The sequence below is a fragment of the Pinus tabuliformis genome, chromosome 3_1, assembly GCF_031772625.1.
Source record: "Pinus tabuliformis cultivar Carrire ecotype Pingquan chromosome 3_1, CPIR1, whole genome shotgun sequence".
NCBI classification, from domain to species: domain Eukaryota; kingdom Viridiplantae; phylum Streptophyta; class Pinopsida; order Pinales; family Pinaceae; genus Pinus; species Pinus tabuliformis.
Window position 1 is genome coordinate 617,559,238 of NC_142301.1, and position 10,704 is coordinate 617,569,941.

The 10,704-nt window shown below is 35.6% G+C and overlaps 1 pseudogene; it reads left to right on the forward strand.

Annotated features, from left to right (window-relative positions):
• The first annotated feature begins 308 nt into the window (after window positions 1-308).
• Window positions 309-1,398, forward strand: LOC149188530 (endochitinase-like; annotated as a pseudogene).
• Window positions 1,399-10,704: the final 9,306 nt, after the last annotated feature.

The window sequence follows — 10,704 nt, forward strand, 5'->3', positions numbered from 1 at the left end:
TGTTTTTACAGCAGTGAATGTAGAAGAGATTCTTACACACAACAGTGTAAAATCTCAGGAGGAGACAGAGTAATTTTCTTTTTGTTGTTGAATTTTTTTTTTGTAAATCCCTCTGAGTGAAAGAGGATGAATATGTATCAGGCATTTTATGTTTAATGAATACAAATCTATTTGCTTCCCTGTGCAAAAGATCCTAAGGAGAGAAACAGAGCATTGTCTCTGTGTGTGTTCAGCTTGTGTGTTTTTGGGATTTTACCAGAAAAATCCCCAACAAGATCATCACCAGAATTTGCGTTAGCAGCATAACGATGGCGTACACGAATATGGGGAGAATGATGTCGATCATGAGGTTGCTATTGGCCCTCACCGCAATGGCGAAAATAAGTTCTTTGTTTTGTTATGTTTCTGCACAACAGGGAGTCGCATCCATCATAAGTGAAGATGTTTTCAATCAATTTCTGAAGCACAGAAATGACGCCGTATGCCCGGCGAAAGGCTTCTACACCTACACCGCCTTCATTGCGGCAACTAATAGTTTCCCAGATTTCAGCAACAACGGCGATCTAGAGAGCCGCAAAAGAGAGCTCGCGGCTTTCTTTGGTCAAACTTCGTAGGAAACCACAGGTATTATTAATTTAACCTCCTCTAACTCTTCTGTCTCCCTGCCATGCCTTATTGTTATTAATCGGATTAGGATATATGGGTTTCCACAGGCGGGTGGGCAACGGCCCCAGACAGCCCATATGCGTGGGGTTACTACTTCAAAGATCAGGTGAATAGCAGAGACAGATACCGCAGACGAGGACCTATTCAGCTAACAGGGTAATATTTCTATATCTAAGTTTTGTTAATCCGCTTCGAATTATACAAATACAAATGCAAAATAAAACAAATGAATTTCAATCCTAATACATTTACTGGTGTGTGAGTAGGGACTACAACTATAAAGCTGCGGGGGATGCATTAGGTTACGATGTCATAAAAAATCCGGATCTCGTGGTGACCGATGCCACGATATCGTTTAAAACGGCGGTTTGGTTCTGGATGACAGCACAGTCTCTGAAGCCTTTGTGCCACGACGTGATATTGGGAAGATGGAGTCCATCAGCCACCGATACCGCTGCTAGTAGAGTGGCGGGATATGGAATGGTGACGGACATCATAAACGGTGGGCTGGAATACGGCACAGGCACAATTAGCGACGTGCAGCAGGGGCGCATCGGGTTCTATCAGAGATACTGCAACATGATGGGCGTGGACGTGGGATCCAACCTCGACTACAAAAACCAGAAGCCCTTCGGAACTTAATCTCTACGCTACCAAATCATCACATCGACTACTACTGTTTCGTGTTCTATGTTATGGTCAGCACAGAGTCTACCGTCTACTGATAGATAAATAAATAAATAAATTGAGTATTGCGATAAGTGGTGATGTTCGCTCACTGGATGCGCTCCCGTCCCTGAAAGGAATTATTCATACCTGTACTGCCACTCATGTTTTTTCACAATAAAGAAGAAATAACGTGTTTAATTTTATTTTTTATTTTTTTTAAATTAAAAATATGTAAAGATAATATTTCAATAAATAAATTATATAAATGAGTTACAATATTTTAGCGTGTAATTTTTTATTACCAATAATGTAACTAGTAATTACACTATAGGTTGCAAAGATAACGCCATAAGGCATAAATTTTATGGCATGAATTCGAGATTTCGAGATAAGGCCATTGCAAGCACTCTGATTCAATCTTGCTTGCTCTTTATAAACAACATTCCTGTCCAAAGAAAATAGTGAAACAAGACTAAAATTAAAAGTCAATGTATTTTGTGAAACCTTATAAGATGTGTTGAACAAGTAAAAAGGTAAATATAGTACGATCTATACATTTTTTCTCCTCTTCTAGCACAAGATACAAACATACATTTTATCTCCTCTTTTAATGCAAGATACAAAGATTACATTACATTTACTCTGAAACCATTTAAATTTATAATGCCATTAAAATCCTTCATATCTAAATTATCTAGAATCATTTTTTTGCATTCTAACGCAACCAAACCATTTAAATTTATAATGCCATTAAAATCCTTCATACCTAAATTATCTAGAATCATTTTTTTGCATTCTAACACAACCAAGCTAGGATAATAACAGTAGTGATTATGGAGGTCATCAACCCCACCCTAGAAGATCAAAATTATCTCTCTATTTTAACTAGCTCAAAGAGGAAAATTAATATAACAAAGATTAGAATGAATTCTCATGAGCTCCATAGTGAAACAGGTCGTTGGGCAGTTCCTAAAACACCACGGATGGAAAGGATCTGCCATCTATGTGAGAATAGGAACATCGAGGATGAAAACCACTTTCTCTTAGAGTGTACAACCACATTAGATCTCAGTTTCACAATCTTTGTTACAATAATGACCCTCCTAGCCTTTTACAATGTCAAAATTATAGTGAGCTCGGGAGGCTTCTCTCCATGTTTTTTGAGCATAGGAACAAAATCTTAGATCAAAATAAATAATTTGTTTCTTTAGGTCCGATAGACCAATGTTTGGTCTCAGCGGAGGTTAACCATCATCATCATCATCATGAAATCAATTTCCTCTTAAACAACTTTGAGAATATCTGCATTTGACGGTCAACAATGACATTAAGAATTCAACAAAGAAAATAAAAAATATCTCAGAAACACGTCTTTGTTTGTTACCCCAAAATGAAATATTTTTTGAAAATAAAATCCCCACATTTTGAAGAGAAAATGATTCTATGAGTGAAACCATCCCCTATCAAAAACCTCAGTATTAAAAAAAATAAGGAAACAATGAACGTGCAAGATTTAGTTGTCCAAAATGCATGGATTTATTGATATTCAAGGATAGCCAAGAAGGTATGTAGTTTTTCTGATAACAAAATTATTGATGGATAAAGGAGAATAGTAAATATCTACCAGGCTTAATATATGGGTGCAAAGAGAATATATCCATGGGTGTTCTCAAAACAAAGATATAGAAATTCAATAATTGAAATTGTGAAAATAGAACATAGAGTATTTTACGTACTAATTATCTTCGAACCATGTTCCGAATGCATATTATGGAGATTCATTGGACAATATTAAATTGGTTGAAACCACATAAAAGTGGTTTGGAACCATGGAACTAATAGTATGCTCCAAGTTGAGACAATATAAATTTTTAAGTATAATAAACTACTTTGGAAAAGAGTATGGTAAAGGAAATTTTTCATGGGAAAAAATATGAGAAAAAAGGTAATTTTGTGATAACAAAGAGTTATTTTCTTAAAAAGTATTGTAAAAACCAGCAAAGTGTTGTAAGATGGGATATAATATCAAAGTAGATTGTGGTTAAGAGAAAACTAATCACTGTATTAACAAAACAAGTAAAATAATGTGATAATATCAATTTTATAAAGTGTAATAGATAAGCAAGCTCTTGAAAAATATACACTGTTTCCAAGATTTCACAAGAGAAATAGATCAATCTCAAAGTATTGATACACACATACCGTGTAGTTGCAATGGTTCAAAAAATAGTTCAATAATTTCCCAAATAAAAGCTACAGGTTACTACTCCAGGATCACATCCCTCTTCAAATAATTCATACACAATAAACCAGTGACAACGAACTTACAGAAAACAGAGTAATCGATATTCATTATCAAACCATTATTGATTTAAAGTTACAGAAAATTGAGTAATGGATATTCATTATCAAACTATTATTGATTTAAAGTTTGCTAAAATCGATTCATGAATCAACCCTTAAAAGAAGTGATATACCATGGTTTTAATCCTCGTATTCTCTAGATCCAGATGCACTCCACTCAGGCATATGATAAAAAATTGATCCCAAGTAATAAAGTATCAAATACTACATTCTATGATCCCAAAACCACTGATATATGAAAGCTTTAAGGTCGATTAGCACACCACACCATGCAAATGAAATAATGCAGAAATATATCTATATCCTAGATGAAAAATTGAATAAGAGAAGAGGGGAATGACTGAGTTGGCATGCCCATCAGCTAGCTTCTTTCCTTCTAAATAGGTTAAATCACAAAGCTTATTATAAACACAAGTGATGACAAATAAAAACTTACATAGCCTTAATATTGAAAGTACTCAATCTTTTACAAAGCACAGAGGTATAATAAACTCCAATGACCTTATGGAGCAATCCCAAGAGATAGGGTAGAATATATAGTTACAACATAATCATTGGCTTGGACGAGAGCCATAGCTTGACTATTATAATAGTTAAAATACATTGCCAAGCTAAAACTAGCTAGAGCAGTTATGAAACAAAAAACATGCAAATCACAATAATCCATGAAGAGATCAGTGTGGTTTTGCTCATTTTCCAATCCTGGTAAACTGGAGATCTTGTTGTAGAGAGGCTAGTCACTTGCTCCTCATCAGAGGTTTTCGCTTCAAATACCTTATAAGCCTTTTTGCCAATAGACCAAATTGGCTGAAGGGAGTCCATTTTCATCGTCTGTAGAATCTGGCAAAGTACTTACAACATGAAAAATGACGCTTGTGAACAAAAATCCATTCTAGTAACGAATAGGAAAAACTTCAGTAGCTTTGGCACATTACCATGCCTGCAACTGCTGCCAAAGAAACAAAGCCGCTTCTTATCTGACATACAATTTTAGTGTAATGCATAACTGTGACTGCAGATTGACAAAATTTGAATATAAAGGTTGAAAATCACGTAGAAGTCGCTTGCAGCCAATCTTGAAATATATTAAGCATCTACAGTTATAGTAGTGGCTGTGTGAAGTAACAATGATAGGATAAAGATCCATAAAAATAACATTCACTCGAAGGGAAAAGAACTTCATTAAATTTAGATGAAGTAGCGATTTTAAACAGATTCTTGGAGATAAAACTAAGAATTTGTTTAAAATGGTTCTCCTACCAAGGGAATAATTTGAAGGATTGGAAATAAAAATTCAATTAGCTTATTCTTGCATTTGACACTTGAAAATTGGATCAAAAAACTCTCTTCGTATTAATATGCCTGAGAAAAGCCTACCCCATTCAATCCTTTTTCCTCTGAATAAAAAAGAGATACATTTTTATATCATCTATAGCAGTGTATTTTTCGACAGCTACTCTGATGCAAAAAATACATACATTGGAATGCCTCTTTTTGCCCCGCTAATGATAGAAAAATATCATGCCTTTGATCTTATCATGGGGGCTTCACTCAATGAACCTCTGACCTATCACGTGCATTTGTGGCATATTAAACAATACCCTTATTTGACTACATATTCGAAAATACCCCTAAAAATGATAGTATTTAACCCCCTACCAATACAAACCCAATACACCTTCCCAATTTAAAAAATTCCCTACTTACACTAGATATTGTAGGTATCCATTTTTTCATTAACATTTTGTATACCCCTTTATATTTTTTCATTAACTTTGAGGTCCATTTTTTATACCTACCAATATAAAAACCTTTTACCCCCTATATATCCTCCAATATATTGTGCCATTTCTTCCTCAATATATATCCCCCAATATGAACCCACGTGGTATGATATTGCTCACTCAGTGAAGCGCCTGTGGATCTTATGAAGCAGCACTCGATGAAGATGGAGAAGCAGCAAATGCTTCCATTCGTTCACCCATCAAAATCTGTTGGTAGCGACATTCCTCGCTGCAGAATGCCATGTCACCCCTACAATAATCAGCAAACACAGAATGAGACTAACTCTTAAGGATGGAAAATTTTAATCAATTCAATCAATTCTGAGAGGTTTAAATCAATCGTGTGATCACTATAACACACCTATACATGTAGATGTCTTTTCCATGGTTCAATTTCCATTTGCAAAGATAACAAGCCCTGAGAAAATGGGCAATGGGAAACGCTGGAGCATTTGAATAGCTTTGAGCTGGCCATGCGACATCCCATATTTCATGTTCATCTTGATTTTGGAGAGGGTATTGCACAATTTCACACTCTATACTGCAATGAATATGCATGTTGTTTGTGTTCGAATTTGAATCACGAGATATAACATAAGTATAGATCTCTGAATGCTCCATTCCTGTTTGATGGTGGATTCTGTAAATCCATGGGGAGAACCAATCGGTATTGTCTCGCTTTGCTGCTTGTGAGAACTCAACTAGTAATCAAAGTTGTTTTTAGGCCAATAAGTGATCCCAACTCCAAAAAAGGTCTTCAAATCCAATGGAGAAATTGGGCTTTTGGCCCCCTCTGAATTTGAGGAAACCCTTTGGATTGAAACCTATTTAGATCCCAGGAGCATTGGAAAACCAGTGCTTGTCTTCTGGCCAGCCTTTGGTGGGTGATGAATTTGATGGGTAATAAAGCATAAAATGAAGCATCATCTTTTCTCTCCTCTTTTCGATGATGCTACTGAGAACTCACCCCTCAACCAACCCACTTAAACTCCCTTCTTAAACTTGCTTAGCACACTTTCCTCAATTGAAAAATAAAATGATGTTCAAACCCCAAAATTCCTTATATGCCATTCACATGCACAATCCCATACAACTTCGGGTACACTCTTCCACAAAACGTGTAGGAGTCCTTGGAACTCGTGACAGATATACTAAAGTAAAGAAAACCTCGCACTACAAGCCTGGTCTAAGCCTCCCTAGACGTAATGAGCATATATTGATCCTAGTGGGAGCCTAAGAGAGCTTATAAAGAGAAGAAACATGATTGTAGCATTTCTGTATAATGAGAATGATCAGCATGCTACACTGTCTTTACGAAAGAATATTACTGTTCAGCTATCAAATTGAAAAATTGCCAGAAGATTTCATGTGCCCCAAGCTGGTGAGTTTAATCTTATCTGAAAATCCATTAATTTATCCTATTCTAGAGAACTTTCTAATCAAGCTCAATGCTTTGAGGGTTCTTGATCTCTCCCATACCAAAATAGAGTCACTACCAACATCAATCACTCAACTCACATTGCTTGAATTTCTCACATTGAATTCTACTAACATCAAGGAATTGCCTCCAACTATATGCAATCTTTCTAAGCTTCAATTCCTGGATCTTTCTGACTGCAAAGTCTTAACATCATTGCCAAGTGAGATGTCTAAACTCACTTCGTTCAAAAGACCACATTTGAGTATGGGTATGGAAAAATCTTTGAAAGATCCCACAAATGTTGTGGCTCAGAAGGATCTGAAAAATATTATAGAGCTTTGTTTAGTCTTATTTTCAAAATTTGATGCACTAGCAAATATAATGGGAAATTGACCAGAAATGAGGCATTTATATTTGCATCACATAAACAGGAATAATTTTAAGTATAATCTTCCTGATTACAAAGTCTTATATTGGGTGATTACATTGGAGTGAAATTTCCCAAATGGATGTGTGACTTTCGACAGCTGGAAAGGTTAGAATTGGATGGGAGTCGCTATGTGAAGGAGTTTCCTCCCTTGGAGAGGTTGTCCACTTTGAAATTTCTAAAACTAAGGAATTACTCCAATGTGAGAGACTTGGAATTATTAGTTTAAAGAAAAAATCAATAGCGAAGAAACTAGTGAAAAAGCAGAGACAGAGAACCGAAGAACAGGACCCAAGAATAGGATGGAAGAGATGTAAGTGTGGAGAGAAATGGGGGAGGAGAAGGAGAAGGCCAAGTCCAAGTGCAGTCATTGTGAGAAGGAGAGGTGTTTCCTCCATCACCTTAAGGTAGAGGGCCTGTACCAGCTCCTCCGCAGCTCCTGTGTCCTCATGACTCATTGGAACATGTAGGTGAACTAGTTTACATAATCCATATAATCCATATATGAAATTATTCTGAACTGTATGTTCGGCTCAAAATACAATATATATCTCTAAAACAAAAACATATCCCAAAGATAAATTTCCAGTATATATAGACCTGTAATAATCCAAAAAATGCCAAACGTGTTCCAAAAATAAATTTCCAGTATATAGACTTATGACAATCCAAAAAATGCCAAGATAAACATAGCCAAGGAAAACATAACGAAAACCTGTAGCAAGTTCAAAACATTCAAAATATAAACAAGTATAAAGACTTAGGTGTAGCATATACTAATATGCAGGGGTTATCTCATGGCCCCCAAAGCCAGATCATAAAACAAAATAAACCAAAGCCTACATGTTCCAGTAGCACAAAGCTCAAAAGTAACCCTAATTTGAATAACATGACTATTCCAATAACAAAATATCTTTAGTAAAACAATGGCAATTAACATCCTACATACTAGGCATAGCTGTAAAAACACTTTTGGAAGTAAACGTGTGAGATGTGACCTATGATCACATAAGTACACCAAGCTCAACATTGTTGTTGGCATGACGTGTTCTGCAATTGGACCAGATTCCAATTGGGTTTCAAAGTGTGGTGCTTTTATCAAGGAAGAATGATAAAGAAGGGTAAAGAAGACTGCCATCAGCCTAGACCAAAAATAAAAAAAATTGTTAGAATGATACTTACAATGTCTAGACTTGCACCTACTTGGATTTTAAGCATACAATTAATGAATCAGATCGTGGACACCATAGAATATATGCATTTAAACTATATAGGAAAAAGGGTCCATGCTATAAATGTTGACCCTCAGAAAGCCCACATCCCACATGGTGTCATGGTCAGGTAAATTTTAGTGTCATTTAGCTAAGATTTGCAGTTAAATGGTCTTGAAGATTGACCAAAAAATAAATTGGTCACAACAGTACTAGTGACCCAAGAAACTCTTTAAATCACCCTGGCTCTAAGGGGGCTTAACAATAAAATTTCATTAATGCTTCTCTGCATGCACTGAAAGACAGATAAACCCTTCCCAATGAAAATCAAAATAGCCCTTAAACTTATCAAACAAGGATCTAGATGGCTAAGAGCCAAATCGTAACTCTGTGGAGGGTAGTTCTGCCGAGGGTCTCTTGAAATTCTACGCCTGTCCTAGCATCGTCCATGTCAATTGCCAGCACATGGCAACCGCCACTTTACCCATGGCAGTGCCCATAAGCAAACCCTTCTTATGTTCACATTGCCAAAACCCTAATTCAGATGATAGTCAATCTCTCTCCAGAATTCAAACATTTTGTAGGCAAATTAAACCTAAAAGTTCCAAATGCGTATTCATAGAAAAATCCAAAATTTATCTCGTCAAATTACCTCTGTATCAATACCCAATGAAGAAACATAATAAAAACTAGGCATGGACATCCTCATTGAACCAATTTATCAACCTCTCATGGCATCCATTATGTGTACCCTCAATTTCAGTTTCTGAAGCCCAAGTGGCCACCCTGCTTGGCCTGCTCCATCTTGCAAAAAAGTACCACATGAAAGACTCGTTCACTCACCCAAGAACAGACAACTTCATCAAATGTTTTTGGGGAAAAAGAAACATAAACTGCAAACTATAGATCTCCATAGAGAATTTGAATCTTTTGCAAAGCAATTGATGTTGTAAGGAGTCTCCACCCGGTGATCCATGGAGGAGTAGAAATTAAGATGAATAAAGTCAGATATGTATCTATAATTTCCCTGGAAACTTAAGTATTTATCAACATCGTTCAATTAAAGATCAAATCTACGAACCATTGTAACAATGGCCAAAGAAAGGTAAGAAATGTCTAAATGAATTCCTATTCGCAAACAAGAATAACACGTTGTTCAATACATACCTGATTCTAATCCATAGCGAAGAAAATAGTGAAACAACAGAGATAGAGAACCGGAGAACATTGTTGGACGAGGCCACGGAGGAGCATTTCTGAGACAACAGGTGAGCAAGGTTTCCGCTCCTGTAAGCCAAGGGAGAGGCCTAGGATTGGTATCCCCACTCCAGACGTTGGGTGATGGCTCCTCCTCTACTTCATAAAGTCCCGCATACAGTTTTTACAAAGAAAATTGTAATGCCTAGCTCGGAAGCGATGGCTCCTCTTGTGCTTCATAAAGTCCCACATGCAATACTTTCAAAGCAAACTATAATGCCTAGCTGGGAAGAACCTGCATAAGAACTATTAGTGCCTAGATTTAGAGGAAGGCGAGGTAAGAAAAAATGCCTAGATCGAAAGAAACTGCAAAAGCACTATCAGTTCCTGGAATTAGAGGAAGGCTGGGTAAGAAGAAAATTTCGTTAGAGAATGGTAACTGAATAATACCAGTTTTTAATCAGATGGCAAAGACCATTTCTATCATCTAACACCTAAATCAATGACTCACAATAGCACAGTGGCATGGGAGGAGAGTTGATTTCAGAGGGAACACCTGAAGACGTAATTATATAAAGATGTTACAATATTTCTTTGTATTTTAATCAACAAAAACATAACAAAAAGAAATTAAAATAATTTAGAATGACTTTTTAATATGATTGGCATAATTCAGCTTAAATATACATACATATACATATACATACATACATACATACATATATATATATATATATATATATATATATATATATATATATATATATATATATATATATATATATATATGTATATATATTATTTTATTTTTATTTTTTATTTAGGTCAACAAGAGAAAAATTTCAACTTTGATGACATAGTTACACGTCATACTCAGCTATAGAATGTGCCTCTTGTCTCAATAAGAAATTTTCATATTTATTATTTAAAATGGATTCATATTGCATTTTTTAATTTTTATAATAA